Here is a 24,108-nt window from a genome sequence, read left to right on the forward strand (position 1 = left end):
AATATTTTCATTGTCAACTTGTTTTATTAATTCCTCATGACAATTGTCTCTGTCTTTGTCTCTTTATCTGTTAGAATTTTAGACTTGTCTTCAGCAATTTAAAATGAATTGTTTCTACATAGCTGTAAAAACTCTAAGGCAGAAAATGTCTTATTCTGTTTTCTTTCTTTTTTTTTTTTTTTTTTTTTGATTTTTTGAATTTTTTTGAGGTAGGGTCTCGCTCTAGCCCAGGCTGACCTGGAATTCACTATGGAGTCTCAGGGTGGCCTCGAACTCTCGGCGATCCTCCTACCTCTGCCTCCCAAGTGCTGGGATTAAAGGTGTGCGCCACCACGCCCGGCTGAAAATGTCTTATTCTGAATCTTAGTTCCTAAAGTCACAAAATGAAGCCCTTCTAGTTCTTTTCTCCTATCAGGAGAAACATCTATGTAGGTTGAAAGCCACATCAAACCTACTGTCTCTGGGAAAGAAACTGAGCGAGCTCTTGTTTCTAACACCCGGACTGCACGTGAAAGAAGTTGACTCTAACTGGCTTTCTGTCTGTCCTGCTGACACATTTTGTGACCTGCCAGATAGATCAATAACCAGGACACTGGGTCTTCTTCTCTCAGGAATATTTCCTGTTTTCCTCCTGTGTCCTTGAGCTACCAGAGCCTGAAGGTTGCTTCCAGTAGATTCCACGTTGCCTTTTTCTTCTGGAGGTCAGAACTGGGAATGTAGAGAGTTCTCCCATTGTGAACCAAGAGTGGGAACTCCAGACCCCTCTCGTCTCTCTAGGCATAAAACAAACAATTGCTTTACCAATCAAGCAGCAACACTGTGCTGAATTTAGTCATGACTTTAGTCAGAAAAATAAAGGTGAGGATTAGGACTTGGGGGTAAAACAAGTTACAATAGTCGCATGGTTCTCTTCCTTTTTATTATATAATTTTCCTACGAGTTACAGTCCACCAACGTGCCAGTTCTCAGCAATAAGTTTGGAAATGGATAAGGGATTCTGTCTAGGCTGCTTAAGACATAATATATTCTAGGAAAACCATTCCCTCCCCTCTTTTGGAATCCTCCAGATTTTGTTGGCTTTTGTTGTATGAAACCCAATCTTTCCTGCTTCTAATTAAATTTATTCATTTTAGTATAGTCCTTCCCAGAAACCATATGGCTACGTTCCATTAAAATAATATCCCTTCTTAGTAATTGTGAGACTTCTAAAATTTTAAAAGATGTTCTATAAAGTATGAAAAATCTATAAGCAAGAATAGAATTTAAGGGATTAAATCTAAGTGTAATTTTATGCCAATTGATTTTTTAAATATTTTATTTATTTATTTGAGAGAAAAAGAAGCTAATTGAGCAACAGAGAGAGAGAATGGGCATACCATGGCCTCTAGCCACTGCAAATGAACTCCAAACTCATGTGCCATTTTGTGCATTTGGCTTTATGTGGGTACTGGGGAATCAAGCTTGGGTCCTTAGGCTTTTCAGGCAAGTGTCTTAACCACTGAGCCATTTCTCCAGGCCCTGATTTTTTTAAATTATTTCTCCTTTTTAATCAAAGTTAATATTTTTTGCTGGGCTATCTACTGAAGAGATAGAAAAGTCTATGGAGGGCTGGAGAGATGGCTTAGTGGTTAAGCGCTTGCCTGTGAAGCCTAAGGACCCCGGTTCGAGGCTCGGTTCCCCAGGTCCCACGTTAGCCAGATGCACAAGGGGGCGCATGCGTCTGGAGTTCGTTTGCAATGCTGGAAGCCCTGGCGCGCCCATTCTCTCTCTCCCTCTTTGTGTCTTTCTCTCTGTGTCTGTCACTCTAAAATAAATAAATAATTAATTAATTTAAAAAAAATTAAAAAAAAAAGAAAAGTCTATGGAAAAAAATTAAACAAAAATATGAAGCATGCCAGGCATGGTGGCGCATGCCTTTAATCTGAGCACTGGGAAGGCAGAGGTAGGAGAATTGTCGTGAGTTCAAAGCCAGCCTGAGACTACATAGTGAATTCCAGATCACCCTGAGCTAGAGCAAAACCCTACCTTGTAAAATACAACAAAACAACAACAAAAGTGAAGAGTTTGGGGAAAGATGTAGCATTATTTATTTATTTATTTATTTAGACAGTCTTTCACTATGCAGCCCTGGCTGGCCTTTGACTCACAGAAAGTCTCCTGAGCACTACAATTTAGGCATGAACTCCCATACTTAGCTGCAAACATTTATTAAAATAATAAAACGTAATTCTAAAATGTACCTTTGAGAAACCTGACAGGAATTTTCTTTTGACTCTCCCAAAGGAACATGAAGTAAAAATTATTGGTATCACTTCTAATTCACATACAATAAATTGCTTCCTATTCATTCTACTTCTATGGAGAACCTTGCTGAAACACACATTTGCCCATTGTGTCCAGGCCAAATAAATCGTCTCACTTTCAGTTATTGCTGATGTTAGATCTCCTCATTTGTGTGAGCTGGTAAGAATAAATTGAGGGCTGGAGAAATGGCTTAGTGGTTAAGGCACTTGCCTGCAAAGCCTAAGGACCCAGGTTTGATTCCCTAGTACCCACATAAGCCAGATGCACAAGGTGGCACATGCTCTGGAATTCATTTGCAGTGGCTAGAGGCCCTGGAGCACCCATTCTCTCTATCTGCCTCTTTCTCTATCTCTAATAAATAAATTTTTTTAAAGTTAAAAAAAAAAAAAGAATGAAAAGAACCTAAGCAAACCTCTCTTTGAAGCCCAGCCAAATTCCACCGCCTGCTATCTGTAATTTTCGTTTACTTTTCCAATGTCCATCAGCCCTAATAGCTATAAATAGGCAATTCTAATCTCAGTAAAACTTTGTCTTTTCTTCCAGTGAGTGTTTCCTTCCGGTTGTTTTCCTCAGGGGTTGATTTTGAAATGACTATTTGAGGAGGTTCACTTGGATTCCTGTGTAAAGAAGAATGCAAAAACTCAGCACCTCTGGCAGAGCTAGATAAGGAGCAGACAGGTACCCCTACTTCAGTAATGCAGGGGCAGAGGTCAGAGGCCATGCAGATTAGAAAGTGCTAAATGTTTTGGGAGTATCAAGGAGGAAATTAAAAGAAAGAAATTAATGACAGCCACAGTTCCTTTCTTGGCTTAGAACTGCATGAATCCATAGCCCGGAGTTATTTTTAAAGCAAGGGAATTTGATCCCAGCATGAAGATAAACCTTATAGGTAGTAACCATGTGTACACACACACACACACACACACACCAGGGATATGGGGGTGCTGAGACCCCTCCCAGCCCTAGAGAGAGCCTTGGTTGTTCTCTCAAATACAGTTTCAGGGTTTCTATTGTGGTTTTGCTGCTTCCCAGAGAGCAAGAAAATATTGACACATCACCACGTGGACACATATAGTGAGATAGGACATGATAAAATCGTAGGGGCAGTATAGACCTCACAGAAGAGTGTGTCATCTCAACACCATGAAATCTTCTCAGAAGAAGAACTCTAGGCTAAAAAGTGAAGGAAGAGTGAGTTAGGGAAGGCCAAGGAAGACAAGCCCAAAAAGGCCTTTTAAATAAGCCTGCTACCACCCTCAGGAAATGAGGATCCATTCAGTGTTTCCATCACAGCAATAACACGGCCATAGGAATAAAGGATGGATGAAGGAGAATTGAATTCCCGAAATTCTTCCACCGGAGATTTATGGCTTTGGATTAAAATTTATGGCTCTGACCCTGCTAAGGATAAATACACTTGAGATTTGGTACAATAATCTGAATTCTTGTTCTGCAAGGAAAGACAAAGATCCCACCTTTGTGAGAGGTCATTATTAACTCAAGAGTTTTCAGTTCTAAAACGGAAAATGCGATTAAAAGGGCCAGTCTGAAACAGGAGCAAACTTTATTTCCCAAGCTTGTCACTACATAGTGACTGAAGGCAGAGTCGAAAAACCCTGAAGACAGTAGTGGGTGAAGGGAGAGAGGAATACAGACAGAGAGGAAGTCAGATCATAAGCTTCAATCCACTTTGTGTGACTCTACAGTTCCCCTTAATCCCTTCAAAATGCAGAACTCGGGCTGGGAAAATGGTTCCGTGGATAAGAGCACTTGCCATGAAAGCTTGAGGACGAGCGAGAGAGAGAAAGAGATAGCCGACTTGATCAGAGGGGGTGTGTTTTTCACTCAAGTTAGTTACTTGTGAGTGAACAAGAAGAAAGCAGATGTTCCCAAGCAGCTTTTGCGTCATCGCAGGGGCAGAGTGTGGTATTGACTCTAGCCACATTGACTGTGTTTGTGTATCATGCCTGTGATTAGCCTAGGTTGTATAGAGAGGACCTGTCTCGAATATCCAAACAGTAACTTGCTAGCATTAAAGACTGGCTTTAGGGCTTGAGAGTTGACTTGCCTGCAAAGGCTAAGGAACCAGGTTTGATTACCCAGGACCTATGTAAGCAGATGAACAAGATGGCACATGTATCTGGAGTTCATTTGCAGTGGCCTCTCTCTCTCTCCCTCAAATAAATAAAATTAAAAAAAAAAAAAAAAAAGACTGGCTTTAGAAGGATCTGTTTAATATCCCCTTAGCTAATCTCATTAAAGAGAATTGGGAAAATTTCCCAATAGACCAGGAGAATTAAACTGACTCATCTTCCTTAGGCTTGAATAAGCCTTTGTCTTTTAGCACGGTGCTCTGCTCAACTAACCAGACCCAGGCTCCTCACTGATACATGTGGAGGAAAAAATCCAAGCAGTGTTTGTGTGTCTGGCTTTATGTGGGAGCTAGGGAACTGAACTTTGACCAGAAGGTTTTGCAATCCTTTGACCACAGATCTACCTCCCCAGCCTACCAACAATGCTTGAAGAAGTGTTATTTTTTTTTTTTTACTTCTGAGCAACTTTTAGCCACTAAAGAATGTGTCCCTTCTAATTTTCTTTGTACTTGAAATCATAGCTGCTGTGAGAACTCAGTCATTTATCAAAGACATAATAAGGAAGCCAGGCATAGTGGCGCATGCCTTTAATCCCAGCACTAGGGAGGCAGAGGTAGGAGGACCGCTGTGAGTTCGAGGCCACCCTGAGATTACACAGTGAATTCCTTACACAGCAAATTCCAGGTCAGTCTGGGCTAGAGCAAAACTCTACCCTAGAAAAACAAATAAATAAACTGTGCTTTTCTTTTTTTTTCCCCTCAGATCCACATCTCAAAAATGGTAATACCATTTTTTTTTTTTTTTTGAGGTAGTGTCTCACTCTAGCCCAGGCTGACCTGGAATTCACTATAGAGTCTCAGGGTGGCCTTGAACTCATGGCAATCCTCCCACCTCTGCCTCCCGAGTGCTGGGATTAAAGGCGTGCGCCACCACACCCAGAAGTAATACCATTTTGAGTCCCGAGTTTCTGTTTGTGTGGGCCAGAAACAAATTTTACCGAAGGTGTGACTTTCAGTGGAGGCCATATGACAAGCAGGAGCTTGTGGGGGAATCCAAACCTCACAGTTGCCACACAGGAAGTTTGGTCAAGTCAGGGGCTTCCCAGCCAGTTTGGAAGACTTTGCTTCCTTATTTTTCATACCTTACAGTACCAAAGCATTCTCAAAACAGCTGCCTTATCCCAAGTGACTTGTGGGGTAGGGGAGGTGAGGCTGGGAGGTACTAAGTAGGGAGTAGGGAGACTTGAACCCTGGACCATGGGAGAGGTCATAGGAATAAGACTGACAGAACACTTGGTCAGCCTGCCATGTCTTTGGACACGTTACTTGCTATTACTCAACATTTTTTCTAAATATGTCTCATCTCGGTTGGTAGAATGCTTGCCTGGCAGGCACGAGGCCCAGGATGCAGTCTCCAGCACAGCACAGGCTGGGTGTGATAGTGAGCGTGCTCATCCGAGCCCTTGGGAGGCGGAGGCGGGAGGGTCAGAAGATCACAGTTATCCCCAGTTATAAAGCAAGCTCAGAGCCAACCTGGAGAACACGAAACCCTGTCTCAAGAATAAAGCAATTACTGGTCCTTGTATATATCAAACGTACCCTTGACACTTACCAGCTGAATTCCTGAGTTTTCCTATTTAGAAAATTAATAGTACAAACTTAACAGGATTGCTGTAAGGTTTTCTGTGGGGGGGGGGTGTTGGGGTGTTGGTTGTTTTCTACTTTTGAGGTAGGGTCTCTAGTACAGGCTGACATGAAACTCACTCTGTAGTCCCAGGCTAGCCTTGAACTCACAGTGATCTCCTACCTCTGCCTCCTGAGTGCCGGGATTAAAGGTGTGAAACCACCACACTTGACTTTTATATATATAATACTTTTTTTTTTTCTTTTGGACATAGAGTCTTACTTTAGTGCAGTCTGACCTGGAATTCATTATGTAGTCTCAGGGTGGCCATGAACTCACAGTGATCCTCCTACCTCTGCCTCCCAAGTGCTGGGATTAAAGGTGTGGCCACCATGCCCAGTTTATACTTTTCTTTAAAAAACTATTTAATTTAAATTATTTATTTGACAGAGAAAGAGAGAGACAGAGAGAGAGAGAGAGAGAGAGAGCACACCAGGGCCTCTAGCCATGGCAAACAAACTTCACATGCATGCACTCCCTTGTGCATCTGGCTTATGTGGGTCCTGGAGAATGGAACCAGGATCCTTTTGGGTTTGCAGGCAAACGCCTTAACCGCTAAGTCATCTCTCCAGCCACCCCCCGCCCAGCTTATACTTTTTATTTATTTATTTATTTGTGAGAGAGAGAGAGGAAGAATGGGCATGCCAGGGCCTCCTGAGGCCACTGCAAACAACCTACAGACAGATGGGTCACCTTGCATCTGGCTTTATATGGGTATTGGGGAATTAAACCCAGGCCATAGGGCTTTGCTAGCAAGTTCCTTCAACCACTGAGCCATCTTTCCAGCCCCTGTTATGAAGGTTTAAATGAGAGGATAGCTGGATAATTACTTAAATTTTTCCCATGTTCATCCCCCATGTATCTCCAGCTTCCCCAGCCTCAGGGAAAAAAAAAAAAAAAAAAAGAATAATTCAAAATGGACCACAGTAAAGGCTTCCCCAGTTTCTTCTCTCTGGGGAAAATGTTACGGATGGCCACCCCAATCCTGAAGGGAATAATTCTCCCTCTCCCTTGCCCCTTCCCTTTCTCCCTTCCCCCCAAACATCTACTGTTGAATCCACATGGTAACTTGAAATGCCCGCACAGGAGACTAATCACCTGGTAATCTGCCCCATCAAAGTTCAAACCCCCTTGGTGGGGCAATTTTTGCAATTTCAGGAGAATCTATCTCAAGCAGGTATGTGTTTATATGTAATTCCTCCTAAACCAGACATGGGGCCTTACACCTATAACCCTGGCACTTAGGAGGCTGAAGCAGAAAGGATGGCATGAGCTCCAGGCCAGCCTAGGCTAATATATCATAGCTGGGGCTGCACTGGAGACCTTGTCTTTCAATAAAACAAAACAGTTGGGTGTGGTGGTGCACACTTTAAACCCAGCACTTGAGAAGCAGAGGTAGGAGGATCACTGTGAGTTCAAGGCCACCCTGAGACTACATAGTGAATTCCAGGTTAGCCAGGGCTAGAGTGAAACTCTACCTCAAAAAACCAAAAAATTAAAAAATAACACAAGCAAACAAAAAAGGAAAAATAAAAACATAGAAACAGTTCCTAGATTTTTTTTTAATACTTTTTATTTATTTGAGAGACAGAAAGACAGAGGGAGAGAATGGACACTCCAGGGCCATTAGCCACTGCAAATGAACTCCAGACACATGCACCCCCTTGTGCATCTGGCTGATGTGGGTCCTGGAGAACTGAACTGGGATCTTTTGGCTTTACAGGCAAACACCTTAACCACTAAGCCATCTCTCCAACCCCTAGATTTTTTGGCTTTATTATTCTCTCTCTCTCTCTTTTTTGAGGTAGGGTCTCTTTTGAAAAATATTTTATTTTGATGGGGCTGGAGAGATGGCTTAGCTATTAAGCACTTGCCTGTGAAGCCTAAAGACCCCGGTTTGAGGCTTGAGAATGGGCACTCCAAGGCCTCTAGCCACTACAAACGAACTCCAGATGCATGCACCACCACCTTGTGCATCTGGCTTACATGGGTCCTGGGGAACCAAACCTGGATCCTTTGGCTTTGCAGGCAAGCATCTTAACTACCAAGCCATCCCTCCTGCCCTCTTTTTTTTTTTTTTTTTTTAATTTTTGCCCTCTGTTTTCATTTTTCATTTACATTTATTTAGGTTTTTTGAGACAAGGTCTCACTACATAGCTCAAACCAGTCTCACATTCTCAATGCGACCGCCTGTGCCTCCCAAGCGCCAGATCACAAGTGTGTTCCACCACTCTTGCCTTGATTCTCATGTATCTTACATAGAAATACTTAGCATTTACCTTCTGATGCAAGAAATATAGAACCGGTAAGGATGCCTCCAGCCACTGCAAATGAACTCCAGAAGTGGGCCCTGGGGAATGGAACCAGGGTCCATTTGGCTTTGCAGGCAAATGCCTTAAGCGCTAAGCCATCTCTCCAGCCATTTATTTATTTATTTATTTATTTATTTTGAGGTAGGGTCTCACGCTAGTCCACACTGACCTGGAGGCTGGCCTCAAACTCACTGAGATCCTCCTACCTCTGCCTCCTCAGCGCTGGGATCAAAGGCGTGCGCCACTGCCCTTGGCCCTTCCCATTGTTTTAATCCCATTGGTCTCACTCCAGCTCCACCCTTAATCTCATTTTCCCTTTCCTCTGAACTTTTGGCAGTAAACTCCATTCAATCATCAAACATTTCCTCAAAACCCTCCCACTGCTCTCTCCTCTATTGAGCACAATGGTGAGTGGCATATTAAGGTGGTTTGTTGACCAACTGTGCTTTGGAAAAGCCTGGTTGGATTTCTGAAGCTGAAGGTCGTCATTTGGGCACTGGGCTAAGACTGTTCCAAGGAAAGGAGTCTAAGCCTTGGCTCCACAGAAGCATCTTCAGGGAAGGGCTGCTTCAATGGACACTTGACTTCCTACGGAAAGTGACATTTCCCCCTGACCCCCCCAAGCAGAAATGCTTCTTCTCCAGTATCCTCTGCCTCAAGGCCAAGAGCCTGGAAGACACTTCCTAACTTGACCTTCCAGAGCATTCCTGCCTCGCCCCGCCTATAAGTACCTTTTTGTTGCCTTTCACATCTTTTCCTGCTCACCTCCAAGATACTTCATCTGCTTCAACCAAGTCGGTACCTCGTGTTGTTTTCTTCTTTTACCCTTTCTGAGCAAATTCAATGTTCACGTTCATGATTTAGCTGACAACAATAATAATAGCAATCATAATGATGAATCTTTTTTTTTTTTTTTACTATTTACTGTGCATCAGAAAAGATCTTTAACACTTGACATGTTGTGGTGGTTTGGATATGCTATCTTCCATAAACTCGTGTGGTTTAAAAAATATATATACATATATATATATATTTGAGAGAGAGAAAGAGGTAGAGTGAGAGAGAGCATGGGCTCACCAGGGCTTCCAGCCACTGCAAACAAACTCCAGATACATGCACTATCTTGTGCATCTGGCTTATGTGGGTTCTGGGGAATCAAACAGAGGTCCTTTAGCTTTGTAGGCAAACGCCTTAACCGCTAAGCCATCTCTCCAGCCCCAAACTCATGTGTTTTGAATGCTTGGCCCCCAGCTGGTGACAATTTGGGTGATGGAGTCGGAGTCTTGCTGGAGAAAGTGCGTTATTGGGGATGGACTTTGGGGTGTTATAGCCAGCTTCCCCTTGCCAGGGCTCAGCCAACTCTCTTGCTACAACTTTCTGCCTCTGGTGGGAAGATTGTCATGTCCACCCACTGTTCTATCCTCTTTTCCCTGCCATCACTCAACTTCCCCTTATGACTGGAAGCCAAAAATCAACCCTTTTGATTAATTAAACCTTTCAGTTAATAGCTGCTTTTGTCCAGCAACGAAAGGTAAGTACAACGCATGCACCATCTCACATAATCTCTGCAAGCACTGTGGAAGAGAGTTTCAACGTGGTGATGAGGAAAATTTATTAAGCAAGTCCAAGCACTAACAGCATAGTAAGGGGCAGAATCAGGAAGCAGAGCCGTGTGGAGCTGACACAAATGTCTTTCCCTATGTTATAGTTACTCAGATTTTTCAAAGGGTTTCTCCTAAAATATTTTGTTTATGTATTTATTTATTTGAGAGAAAGAGAGACAGAGGAAGAGGTAGCAAGAGAAAGGGAATGGGTACACCAGGACCTCCTACCACTGCAAACAAACTCCAGAAGCATGCGCCACTTTGTGCATGTGGATCCTGGGGACTCAAACCTGGGTCCTTAGGCTTCGCAGGCAAATGTCTTAACTGCCAAGGCATCTCTCCAGCCCTCAGATTTGTTTAACGTAACTCCACAAACCTACTTGCACAACCATTTGGAAGGTCTAGGAATAGCCTGACTGGCCCCTAGTCCAATAGAGCCTATTGAGCCTATAGAGCAAACTGGACTCCACTTGCAGTCTCCACCCTGCCTGTCCCCCTTCACAGTGTCCTCCCGATGGCCCCCGTATCCTGCTGTCCATCCTGGGCTTCCGTGACCCAGGATGCTACACAGCCTCTGTTCATCTGCCCAAGTTTCCTGCAGCATGTTTAATTGGGTGAGGGGGCGGGGAAGGGGCAGACCCAACACCTGCAAGTAACTTGAAGCAGGAAAGGCACCCTCATGACTGGCTCGTGGGATGCCACTGCCCAGTTCTGATCACACACAGGGGTCTGACGCTGTTAAGCAATGTGATGTCCTGGCCCTGGCTTCTATATCTGCTGCTGTCCTTGGCTGTCTAGTCCAGAACATTTTCTATCAAATCCCAAATTGATGGGATATTAGGACCAAAAACCGGCCCTGGATTTTTTTTGTTTTGTTTTGTTTTGTTTTTTGAGGTAGGGTCTCTCTCTGGTCCAGGCTGACCTGGAATTAACTCTGTAGTCTCAGGGTGGCCTTGAACTCACGGCGATCCCCCTACCTCTGCCTCCTGAGTGCTGGGATTAAAGGCGTGCGCCACCACACCCCGCCCGGATTTTTTTTTTAATTATTTATTTATTTCTTTGAGGTAGGGTCTCACTCTAGCCAAGCCTGACCCGGAGTTCATTATGTAGTTTCAGGCCAGCCTTCAACGCACAACGATCCTCCTACCTCTGCCTCGTGAGTGCTGGGATTAAAGGTGTGCGCCACCAGGATGGGCAGATTTTTTTTTTAAGTAGCCTGTTTTCTTCTTTTAGTTCAGAAACAAAGCAACAAATATCTGAGTCCTGAAGGAGGGAAAGGCAACAGAGATCAGAGACAGATTCTGTAAAAGTAGCCAAATTTTTCCCAGGCCTTTTCCAAAAACAATTGATAGCATGAATATTTCCTATCTTCTGGCTTGGGGGGGTGGGATGCTGGAGCCAGGTCAGCTGGTGAACATGGTTGGCACATGTATTCTTTCTCTTAGTCTCTCACCAGTGGAGAAGCTGCGTATTATCAGAGGGAAGTGCGGCCGGTCGCTTTTCACAGCAGCACAATGAGGTTCTCTCTGCTGGGTGGGACACTTGGTCCAGATTTCCGTTGCGACAGATGGCTGTCCCCCGCGGCCCAAAGCTCCTGGGAGGGATCATTAGGATTCCAGATGTGTTTGCTCCCGTGGCTCAGCAGTGATGTAAGGCAGCTCTCTTCCTGCCAAGTTAGCCTTGTTAGTTAGGCTCTCTTTGAGATGTGGCTGGGCATGCATCTTCTTCTATATCCGATCATTTTCATCCCACCCCCCTTTTTTTTTTTTCAAGGTAGAGTCTTGCTATTTAGCCCTGGCTGATCTGGAATTAGTCTCAGGCTGGCCTCGAACTCACAGCAATCCTCCTACCTCAGCCTCCTGAGTGCTGGGATTAAAGGCATATGCTACCACAATTTTTTGTTTGTTTGTTTGTTTTGAGGTAGGGTTTCAATCTAGCCCAAACTGACCTGGAATTCTCTATGTAGTCTCAAACTGGTCTCAAACTCAGCAATCCTCCTATCTCTGCCTCCGAAGTGCTGGGATTAAAGACGTGTGCCACCACAGCTGGTGTGCCCCACCAAGACTGGCTTATTTAAAATTTTGATCTGGAAAATAAGCACTGGATAGTAACTTAAAATATTTAATTCCCAGGGTGCATGGTTTCTCCTTTCTTAATTCATCAAACTTGTTCTGAACCAAATATATGCTTTCCACTTGGCAAATAATTCATTTTGTCTGTTAGTAAGTAGAATGCACTTTGATATTAGGGGGTTAGGAGGAGATGTTTTTACTTTAATGTGCTCCAGATTGGAGAGCCTTATTATTAAGGCCCGTCTGCCTTATTTCCCAGTTGTACTAATTAAAAGTACTAATTATTTCCATGCTAGTGTCTCAGGACCATCTTTCCATGCAGGAAAGTTTTTGAGGGAATTAAAATGAAAAAGAACTAACTTGAGGGATCATGTGAGAGAATTAATGTTCTTTTAGTCTCCATTTTAAAGAGAGGTTTACGTAAGTTCATTAAAGAGTTGCTGCTGTTTCTCTGGTTTTGGGTCTGTTCTGGATTTCTGCCATGTGGGAAGGGCTTATGGGAATCAGCTTTCTGCACAGAGCAGTGAGTGGGATTAATGCTGAAAAGGGACTACCTACTTTCCTGTGTTGCTAGGCTTCTGAGGCAGATTTCATATCTAATTTTTAAATTTTTTTTTTCATTTTATTTTATTTGCAAGCAGAGAGACAGAAGGGAGAGAGAGAGAAAGGGAGAGAGAATGAGCATACCACGGCCTCTAGTCACTGCAAATGAATTCCAGACACATGCATGTGCCACTTTGTGTGTATGGCTTTATGTGGGTACTGGGGAATGGAACTCAGGTGATTAGGGTTTACAGGCAAGCACCCTAACTGCTGAGCAATCTCCCCAGCTCCTCATATTTAATTCTTATCATTTACAAGAGAGTTAAACCTATTTTTCAAGATCTGTTTCTCTATGACCTAATAGTCGTAAATCAACCCATTTCTTGCTTTCAGGAGAAATAATCCAGGGTTGTTCAGGCAGGAAGTGAGCTATTTGGTTTCCTGATGCAAAAGGTGAGGGAATAAAAATAAAATGATTTTTCCAGATGGAAAGCCATCTTTCCCCAGAGACGCAGCTTAAAGTTTTTGTTAAAAATGTCTGACCTTGGGCTGGGGAGATGGCTCAGTGGTTAAAGATTGCTTGAATTTATTCTGAACTCTGGAATAATTATACTGTAAAAATGATTTACAGGCTGGGGAGATATGGCTCAATGGGTAAAGCAGTTGCCACACAACTGAGCATCTGAGTTTGGATCCCCAGACCACACTTTTTTTTTTTTTTTTTGCTCATTTATTTATTTTTGACAGTAAAATATGGAATTTCCATGTCATCCTTGCACAGGGGCCATGCTCATCTTCTCTGTATTGTTCCAATTTTAGCATTTGTGCTGCTGCTGAAATGAGCACTGGTTTAGGTTTTTGAAGTAGGGTCTCACTTTAGCCCAGGCTGGCCTAGAATTCAGTCTGTAGCTGACCTCGAAGTCCCAGTGATCCTCCTACCTGAGGCTCCTGAGTGCTGGGATTAAAGGCTAATTTTTATTTATTTACAATGAGAGAGAGAGAGAAAAAAACAGAGGGAGTATAGACATGTCAGAGCCTACTGCTGCTGCAAACCACCTCTAGACTCATGTCCCCCCTGATGCGTGTGGCTTTACATGGGTACTGGGGAATCAAACCTGGGCCATCAGGCTTTGTAAACAAGGATCTTTAACTTCTGAGCCATCTCCCCAGCCCAAGACCTCACTTTTTGAAAACTCTGGAGACTGTGGTAGTGTTGCAGTCAGGTTCACATTGCTGGTAGAAATCACCCAACCAAGAGCAGCTTGTGAGAAAAATGAGGTTTATTTTGGCTTACAGGCTCGAGGGGGAAGCTCCACGATGGCAGGGGAAAACGATGGCATGAGCAGAGGGTGGACATCACCCCCTCCCCAAACACTGGCACTATGTAACAGTGGCCCTGCTTCAAATAAGGAGGAAGATGAGGGCCAAACCAAGTTATCCCTTGACCTCCACACACATGCCATGGCCCGTGCTCACTTGAGCAGGTGTGTGCATGCCTGTGCAAGCACACACAAGCACACAGAACCCAAAATAAATAAATTAAAAAAAATTTTTTTTAAATATTTTAATTTATTTTTTATTTGAGAGTGACAGACACAGAGAGAAAGACAGAGGGAGAGAGAGAATGGGCGCGCCAGTGCTTCCAGCCTCTGCAAACGAACTCCAGACGCGTGCGCCCCCTTGTGCATCTGGCTAACGTGGGACCTGGGGAACCGAGCCTCGAACCGGGGTCCTTAGGCTTCACAGGCAAGCGCTTAACCGCTAAGCCATCTCTCCAGCCCAAATTTTTAAAAAAATTTTTTTTTTTTTTTTTTTTTTTTTTTGGTTTTTCGAGGTAGGGTCTCACTCTGGTCCAGGCTGACCTGGAATTAACTCTGTAGTCTCAGGGTGGCCTTGAACTCACAGAGATCCTCCTACCTCTGCCTCCCAAGTGCTGGGATTAAAGGCGTGCGCCACCACGCCCGGCTAAAAAATTTTTAAGATTTGTTAAGTCACAAAAACTAAAGGAGTCATTTATTATGTTGGGAAATAATTTTTTAAGATTTGTTTTTATTTACTTATTTATTTATTTGGAGACAGAAAGAGAGAAAGAGAAAGAATGGACACACCAGGGCCTCTAACCACTGCAAATGAACTCCAGATGCATGCACCACCATGTGCATCTGGCTTATATGGGACCTGGAGAATTGAACCTGGGTCCTTTGGCTTCACAAACATGCACCTTGACCGCTAAACCATCTCTCCAGCCCTGGGAAATAATATTTTTATTTTATTTTTATTCACACTTTTTACTGGTGCAAACTTTTGTGAGATATATGAGTTATTTACAGTATATTATTCTCACTTAAATTATCTGAGATTGCAAAACATAACCTTTGACTTCCTCTAATAGCCCCTGCTTGAGAAAAGAAACTATTCTGGTCGAAAGGTATTTCAGAGGGGTAAGACTATGTGTTGGCACTCAGCAAACAAAGCTACCCTGAAAATCCACCCCAAAAACCTTGATATCAGTAAAGTTTAGTTTATCTTATGGAGATAAGGCCAATGAAATAGAATTCCCAAACTGGAGAGTATTCACTCAGTAATGAATTAATTTACAAGCAACACAGGGTTGTTGAGGGATGATGACTGTGGAGTCTGTTACCCAAATGTAACGTTGGTGGGAGGCGGAGAGAAATGAAAATACCATTTGATGGCTTCCACCTGAATCCCATTAGCACCTCCTGCATTTGAGGACTGAATTGGAGCTCAATTTGTAGCAGACCATTCTGTTCCGTAATTAGCATAATTACCTCACAAAAACCCTTTAGCATTTAATACTTAGAATAAAGCTATTTTCGATATTTGCAGTTATTGGCAAGACACCCCAACAAGTCATCCTTTAATGAATTTTTCAAATTGGTTATCTAGGAGTATTGTTGAAAGGACATATGAAGGGTAGGAATCTTTATGGAAGGTGGAAACATTCAATATTATATAAACTGTTGGAACTAAGTCATATGTAAATTTTTGTTTATTTGTCTTTTTAATTTATAGACAACCTTCCTACGCATAGACAATATACCTTGATCATGAGCAGAGGGTGGACATCTCCCACCTTTCTTGGTTTATTTATTTATTTATTTATTTTAATTATTATTTATTTATTTATTTGAGAGTGACAGACACAGAGAGAAAGACAGATAGAGAGAGAGAGAGAATGGGCACGCCAGGGCTTCCAGCCTCTGCAAACGAACTCCAGACGCGTGCGCCCCCTTGTGCATCTGGCTAACGTGGGACCTGGGGAACCGAGCCTCGAACCGGGGTCCTTAGGCTTCACAGGCAAGCGCTTAACCGCTAAGCCATCTCTCCAGCCCTCTTGGTTTATTTTTGAGACACTCACTATGTAGTCCTGGATGGCCCAGAATCTGCCTCAGTACTGCTGGGATTATAGGAATGTGCCACCACACCCATCTGTAAGTCTTTTTTATTTATTTGTTTTTTTTGAGGGGGAAAGTAGAGATGGCAGGAGAAAATGGACATGCAAGAATCTCTAGCCACTGCAAAAGAACTGCAGACACACGCACTACCTTGTGCAGCTAGTTTACGTGGGTTCTTGGGAATCAAACCCAGGTCCTTAGTCTTCTCAGGCAAACACCTTAACGACTAAGCCATCTCTCCAGCCTGGTATTTTTTTTTTTTCAGTGTTGAATTCTAGTTCCTGGAATTTCTCCTTTCACAACTGATTTGCAGTCTGTTTTGAGACAAACTTGTTGGTACTACAATGCTGCTGTATATTAACACTTACACAGAAAAGTGATGGCCTAATAAAATACTTAGCAAATGTGAAGGAACCTCTCTTATGTGGCCTTGGGCATGTGGCCTCAGGTCAAGGATCCCCAAACCTGCCTTGTTTTTGTGTTTGGGGGTGGCAGGGTGGAGAAATGAGTTTACAAGAAATGCTAAATAGCTGGGTGTGGTGGCGCATGCCTTTAATCCCAGCACTCAAGAGGCAGAGGTAGGAGGATAGCTGTGAGTTCAAGGCCACCCTGAGACTACATGGTGAATTCTAGGTCAGCCTGGGCTACAGCGAGACCCTACCTTGGGGAGGAGGGGAAGAAATGCTAAGTATAAATATCTATTTTGTTCTACTTTCTCCCTGTCAAAAATTGTGCAAATTTTTATAATGAATTCTATTATTTTTAAGCAATCTTTTTTTTTTTTTTTTTGGTTTTTTGAGGTAGGGTCTCACTCTAGCCCAGGCTGACCTGGAATTCACTATGGAGTCTCAGGGTGGCCTCGAACTCATGGCGATCCTCCTACCTCTGCCTCCCAAGTGCTGGGATTAAAGGCATGCGCCACCACGCCTGGCTTAAGCAATCTTTTTTAAAAAAATATTTTATTTTTATTTACTTGAGAGAGGGAAAGAGAGAGAATGGATGCACCAGGGCCTCCAGCCAGTGCAAAGGAACTCCAGATGCATGCGCCACCTTGTGCATCTGGCTTATGTGGGTCTTCAAGAAGTGAACTGAGGTCCTTTAGCTTTGCAGGCAAGCACCTTAACAGCTAAGCCATCTCTCCAGCCCTTTTTATTTTTCTCAAACGTGTTTGGGGGCTACCCTTTCATGTTGATTGTTCTCGCTCGTCCCTCTCTCCTTTAGGAGGCTGAGCTAGTTTGCCTCAGAGTTGTCATGGGACTCCTTGACCTCAAGAAGTTCTCCAAGGACCTGAACCTTTGTCCCGAAGGCCATGTGATAAATTTACTTCATGCATCCCTTAACCTCTGCAAAGCCACACAGGGAAGATGTTATCTTGTTTTTCAGGGCTGTGGAGAACATTCCAGAACCTCGAGCTGTATTTCTTTACTATGTAGTTAGCCTTACTCTGTCTACCCAGAGGCCCAGTGCTTCAAATCCAATGTGTTCCATCCTACTCTGTGAGAAAGACCATCACTTGCTAAAAAGTCCTTCGTAAACTCAGATAATGCATTCAGTTGTCCGTATGGATTTCTCTCCAAGAAAATGAGTAAGTGCCCCATTCACCTGTCCTCACTGCTCATGTCTTTAGTCACTTGAAGCATTTTGCCACCTTTGTGGTCATTTACAAGTGATTTACAAGTTCGCCAATTTGTCTTTAAACTTGGATTGCACAAGTTCACATTTCTGAAGTCCACTAATTGAGGGTCACCTACTACTTCCTTCTCGTCCTATTTCAGTTTTGCAGTGCTGGGGTTTGAACCCGGGTCTTGGATATGCTAGGCAAGTGTTCTGTCCTCAGTCCTACATTTACTAATGTTTTTCATTTATTAATTGTTAGGCTGTTCTTTTTAAGTGCCTTATTGTTGAAATGATTTTTGCTTACATTTGAATTTGCATTAATGCAACTGATCAACTGAATAGATTGGTTTATGTTTGTGTTTAATTTTTTTTTAATTTATGTTTATTTATTTGAGAAAGAGAGAAAGAATAGAGAATAGGCACACAGGGCCTCCAGCCACTGCAAATGAACTCCAGATGCATGTACCACCTTGTGCATCTGGCTTTTGTGGGTTCTGGGGAATTGAGCCTTGAACCGGGGTCCTTAGGCTTTACAGGCAAGTGCTTAACCACTAAGCCATCTCTCCAGCCCGAATGGCTCAATTCCCCAGGACCCATGAAAGCCAGATGCACAAGGGGGCACACATGTCTGGAGTTTCTTTGCAGTGGCTGGAAGCCCTGGCGCGCCCATTCTCTCTCTCCCTCTATCTGTCTTTTCTCTCTGTGTCTATCACTCTCAAATAAATAAATAAAAAATGAATTAAAAAATTTTTTTAAAGAATATTTATAAAAAACGAAAGATTATGCCTGGCGTGGTGGCACATACCTTTAATCCCACACAGAGGAAGGAGGATCATTGTGAGTTCAAGGCCACCCTGAGACTACATAGCAAATTTCAGGTCAGCCTGGGCTACAGTGAGACCCTACCTCGAAAAACGAAAACAAAAACAAAAACAAAAAAAAAACAAAGATTATGTCAATATAGTACTGATTGTAGAAATTTTAGCAATATCTAAAAATCCATAAATTTTGTTCCTTTAAATTTTTTTTGCTAAAATTTTTCTTTTATTGGTTCTTGGATGAATTTTCCAGTTCTGTGCATATTTTTTTTCCAGCAAATTTCTGGCCAATTTTTTTTTTCAACATCAGAAACTAGATGCATAATACTTGTCAACTAACTATGCCAATTCAGCTTGGCATAGTGTGATTATAACAAATTTAGAGTCTTTGGGAATGTCTTAGGCTGTTTCTGCATGAGTTATTTTTAAATCCAATGTTTGTTGTCTTCTTTCCTTCTTCTTTTAATTTCCAGGAAGCTGGCTTAAAACAATTACAACATAGGCAAGTGTTCATTGGAAGTTCATTATTCCCCCTGAGGTTAAGGTCTTCATCTTGATAGCCAAAGGTAACCTTTTTGCCTTTGGGAAGTTCAGCACAGAGCTTCCTGGGGCAAGAGGATTTACATTGGGAGAAAAACAGGTGCCTGGGGGAATTGGCCAAGTAATGACTGCAACCCTTGGGACTTAAAGGACATCCTCCCAGTGGAATTTAACTCTCACTCCCTGCCCCCTTTTCTCCATGACATAGAAGGAACTTCTGATAGATGACTGCCAGCCTTATTGTCACACAGGTACAGAGAGCCCACACTCTAGCTGAAGACTTCAGCTTGGACGCACACATTCAAATTCACCTGTAACTGATGGTGAAAGAAGAATGAGCTGATCACTTCCAAAACACACATCATGGGGGCTGGAGAGATGGCTTAGTGGTTAAGGTGTTTGTCTACAAAGCCTAAAGACCCAGGTTCAATTCCCCAGTACCCACATAAGCCAGATAAACAAGGTGGCACTTTGCATCTGGAGTTCATTTGCAGTGGCTGGAGGCCTAGGCACACCCATTCTCTCTATCTGCCTCCTCCTCTTCCTCTTCCTCCTCTTCTCTCCCCCTCTCCCATTCAAATGAATAAATAAAATAAAAACATACATCATTTATTGTTGGTGTTTTTTCAAAGTAGGTCTCACTCTAGCCCAGGCTGACTTGGAATCCACTTTGTAGTCCTGGACGGGCCTCGGGCTCTGTCTCCCATGTGCTGGGATATTGTTTTGTCTGGTAACTCTTTTTGTTGTTGTTTTGGTTTTTGTTTGTCAAGATAAGGTCTCTAGCCCAGGCTGACCTGGAATTCACTGTGTAGTTTCAACATTGCCTCAAACTCTAGGCGATCCTCCTTCCTCTGCCTCCCAAATGCTGGGATTAAAGGCGTGCACCACCACACTGTAATGAAGTGTGAAACACAGGTCAGTAAAGGGGAAAGAGACAGATTTCCCTTTTTTATGTTTTCTTTCTTTTTTTTTTTTTTTGGCTTTTCAAGGTAAAATTTCCCTCTAATCCAGGCCAAACTGGAATTCACTATGTAAACTCAAAGTGTCCTTGAACTCACAGTGATCCTCCTACTTCTGCCTCCCCTAAGTGCTAGGATTAAAGGCATGTGCCACCGCACCTGGCTATGTTTTCATTTTTTTTCAAACTTTTATTAACAACTTCCATGATTATAAAAAATATCCCATGGTAATACCCTTCCTCCCCCCACTTTCCCCTTTGAAACTCCATTCTCCATCACATCCCCTCCCCATCTCAGTCATGATCTTATCCTCCTCTTATGGTGGTCTTGTGTAGATGGTGTCAGGCATGGGAGGTCATGGATATCCAGGTCATTTTGTGTCTGGAGGAGCACGTTGTAAGGAGTCCTACCCTTCTTTTGGCTCTTACATTCTTTCCGCCACCTCTTCTGCATTAGACCCTAAGCCTTGGAAGGTGTGATAGAGATGTTAGTTCTCCTCAGCACCATGATGCCTTCTGAGTCATCCCAAGCTCACTGCCATCTGAAAAGAGAAAGGTCTCTAATGAAAAAGTGAGAGTAGCATTAATATATGGGTATGAACATTAAGAGAAGTGCTTACTGGGCAGTTTGATGAGCATAGTACATACATTTAGCCAGAAAGCAGCAGACATTATACTCCTAGGGTTCATGACTACCCCTGTTTTAAGTTTTCAGTATCAGGGATGTAGTCCCTCCCATGGAGCGGGCCTCCAGTCCAAGCAGAGGGCAGTTGGTTTCCACCATGACAGGTGTTGTTTTCATTTAAAAAAAATTTTTTTATTTATTTATTTGAGAGAGATGGGGTGGAGAACTCCTGATACATGTGCTACCTTGTGCATCTGGCTTTATGTGGGTAATGGGGAGTGAAACCCAGATACTTAGGCTTTACAGGCAAATACTTTAACACCTGAGCCATCTCTCCAGCACCTATTTTTTTCATTTTAAAAATAGGGCTGGAGAGATGGCTCAGCCATTAAGGCACTTGCCTGTGAAGCCTAAGGACTCAGGTTTGATTCTCTAGGTCCCTACGTAAGCCAGATGCACATTTACAATGGCTAGAGGCCCTGGCACACCCATCCTCTCTCTCTCCCAATCTCTGTCTCAAATAAATAAGTTAATTAATCTTAAAAATTATATATTTGGTCATGCATACCCCCATTACCCTCTTACCCCCTTCCATTCCCATTGAACCCTTTCTACTTACTAACTAGTCCCTCCCCTCAGATTGGTCTACAAATATAGATAATAGATTTTTAAAAACATCGTTTTTTTATTTTTGAACACAGGGAGACAGAGCTACAGAAGTGCATGATTCCATACGCATGCACCACTTTGTACATTTGGCTTTAGGTGGGCACTGGGGAATTGAACCCAGGTCATTAGGCTTTGTAGGCAAGTGCCTTAACCACTGAACCACCACTCTAGCTCCCCCCACCCCCTTGTTTTTGAGGCAGTGTCTCACTCTAGCCCAGGCTGACCTGGAACCCGTTCTATAGCTTAGGCTGGCCTCAAATCCATAATGATCCAGTGATCATCGTACCTCAGCAGCTCTAGCTCTGGGTTGTAGGAGTGAGTCATCATGTTTGGCTGATAATTTTTTTTATTAATTTTATTTTTTTATTGACAACATCCATTATTGTAAACAATATCCCATGGTAATTCTCTGCCTCCACCAACACTTTTCCCCTTCACAACTCCACTCTCCATCATATCCCTTCCCCCTCTCAATCGGTCTCTCTTTTATTTTGATGTCATGATCTTTTCTTCCTATTATGAGGGTCTTGTGTAGGTAGTGTCAGGCACTGTGAGGTCATGGATATCCAGGCCATTTTGTGTCTGGAGGAGCATGTTGTAAGGATTCATACCTTTCCTTTGGCTCTTACATTCCAATTTTTAAGTTATAAAGACAGTACACATTTAAAAAAATATTGGGTGGGCCAGGCATGGTGACATGTACCTTTAATCCCAACAGAGGTAGGAGGATTACTGTGAGTTCGAAGCCATCTTCAGACTGAAAAATGAGAGAAAGAAAGAAAGAAAGAAAGAGAGAGAGAGAGAGAGGGAGGGAGGGAGAGAGAGAGGAAAGGAAGGAAGGAAGGAAGGAAGGAAGGAAGGAAGGAAGGAAGGAAGGAAGGAAGGAAGGAAGGAAGGAAGAAAGAAAGAAAGAGAGAAAGAAAGAAAGAAAGAGAGAAAGAAAGAAAGAATTAAAAGTATTGAGGTGTCAGGCATGATGGTACATGCCTATAATCGTAGCACTTGGGTAGCAGAGACTGAAGGATCATGCGTTTAAAGCCAGCCTCAGCTACATAGCAAGCCTGAGGCCATCTTGGGCTACATAAAACTTTGTCTCGGCCTGGGGACATGGCTCCATGGATAAAGGTACTTGGTTGCAAAGCCTGCAGGCCTGGGTTCCCCAGCATCCACATAAAGCCAGATGCACAAAGTAGCACATGCACCTGGAGTTCATTTGAGTGGCAAGAAACTCTGGTACACCTATTCTCTCTCTCCTTTCGTTCTCTCTCTCTGCTCACAAATAAACAGAAATATTTTTTTAAAAAAAAAAATCCACACAAGCCGTGTGTGGTTTCGCATGCCTTGAATCCCAGCACTCAGGAGGCAGAGGTAGGAGGATCACCATGAGTTCAAGGCCACCCTGAGACTGCATAGTGGAATCCAGGTCAGCCTGAGTTAGAGTGGGGCCTTTCCTTGAAAAACCAAACCAAACAAACTAACAACACAATTGAACAACATAACCTTATATTGTGGTTCCTTTTATATAACATGTTATAGGTAACACTTCTCCACACTACTAAAAACCTCTTTAGATCTAGGTGTGGTGGCCCATAGCTGTAATCCCAGCCTTTGCGAGGCTGAGACAGGAGGATAAAGACTGGAAGGGCAGCCTGGGCCACATAGAGTGATGCTATCTCAAAACAGGCAAAAATACTTCATAGATACAATATGAACAGTGGGTGTGCCATACTTTACTGAACCATGTCACCATTAAATGTTAGGTTAAGCTGGGTGTGGTGGTACATGCCTTTAATCCCAGCATTCAGGAGGCAGAGGTAGGAGGATCACCATGAGTTCAAGGCCACCCTGAGACTACATCGTGAATTTAGGTCAGTCTGGCCTACAGTGAGACCCTACCACAAAAATAATAATAAATTAGGTTAAGTTGCTTCCTATTATGCTTAGATAGAATCTCACTTCATAGCCCTTGTTGGCCTGACCCCTTGGATCATCCTGCTTCAGCCTCCCTTATAGTGGAATTATAGGTACCTGCCATCTAGCCTGACTATGTTTATCAACTACTTACCTAGAATAATTTAGGTAAGTGAAAATAAATGGGATAAAATTATTGAGTACCTTAAATTCCTTAAAATAGAATGACTTTCAGAAAATGTTTCTATTTATTTATTTCTATTTATTTGTTTTTGAGGTAGGGTCACTCTAGCTAAGGCTGATCTGGAATTCACTACATAGTCTCAGGCTGACCTCCAACTCACAGAGATTCTCCTACCTCTGCCTTCCAAGGGCTAGGATTAAATGCATGTCCCACCACACCCATCCAAAAAGTGTTTTTAAAATTAAAGTCCAGGGCTGGAGAGATGGCTTAGCAGTTAAGGAGTCTGCTTGCAAAGCCAAAGGACCCAAGTTCAATTCTCCAGGACCCAAGCAAGCCAGATGTACAAGGTGGCTCATGCATCTGGAGTTTGTTTGCAACAGATAGAGGCCCTAGCATACCCATTCTCTCTCTCTCTCTCTCTCTCTCTCTCTCTCTCTCTCTTTCTGTCTCTACATATCTCAAATGAATAAAAATATTTTTTATAAAAATTAAAGTCCAACCACCTATGGGAATGCTGGTTTTATTAAGCCTTTGCCAGTATTGGATTGTGCCATGTGAAAAAAAAATTAGTCCTATATATTATCATATATATCATTTTCTCTTCAACTATGAATAGTGTAATATTATTGCTAACTCACTTCCTTACTAGAGGGGAGAGAAATGTGTATCATTTAAAGTATGTGGATAAAGTATTTTCCACTTAGCTTTTCTATGTAAGGCCTGGCTTTGAGGAGTGTGGGGATAACACTAAGTTTT

At 42.8% G+C, this 24,108-nt stretch overlaps 1 protein-coding gene and 1 pseudogene across 1 annotated transcript in view; one reads left to right on the forward strand and one right to left on the reverse strand.

The window, feature by feature from the left end:
• Positions 1-24,108, forward strand: part of Sgk1 (serum/glucocorticoid regulated kinase 1) — a 183,786-nt gene that overhangs the window by 89,321 nt on the left and 70,357 nt on the right. The window lies entirely within an intron of this gene.
• LOC123463772 lies at positions 13,359-13,457 on the reverse strand (annotated as a pseudogene).

Source organism: Jaculus jaculus, chromosome 9 (genome assembly GCF_020740685.1).
Source record: "Jaculus jaculus isolate mJacJac1 chromosome 9, mJacJac1.mat.Y.cur, whole genome shotgun sequence".
Taxonomy (NCBI): Eukaryota; Metazoa; Chordata; class Mammalia; order Rodentia; family Dipodidae; genus Jaculus; species Jaculus jaculus.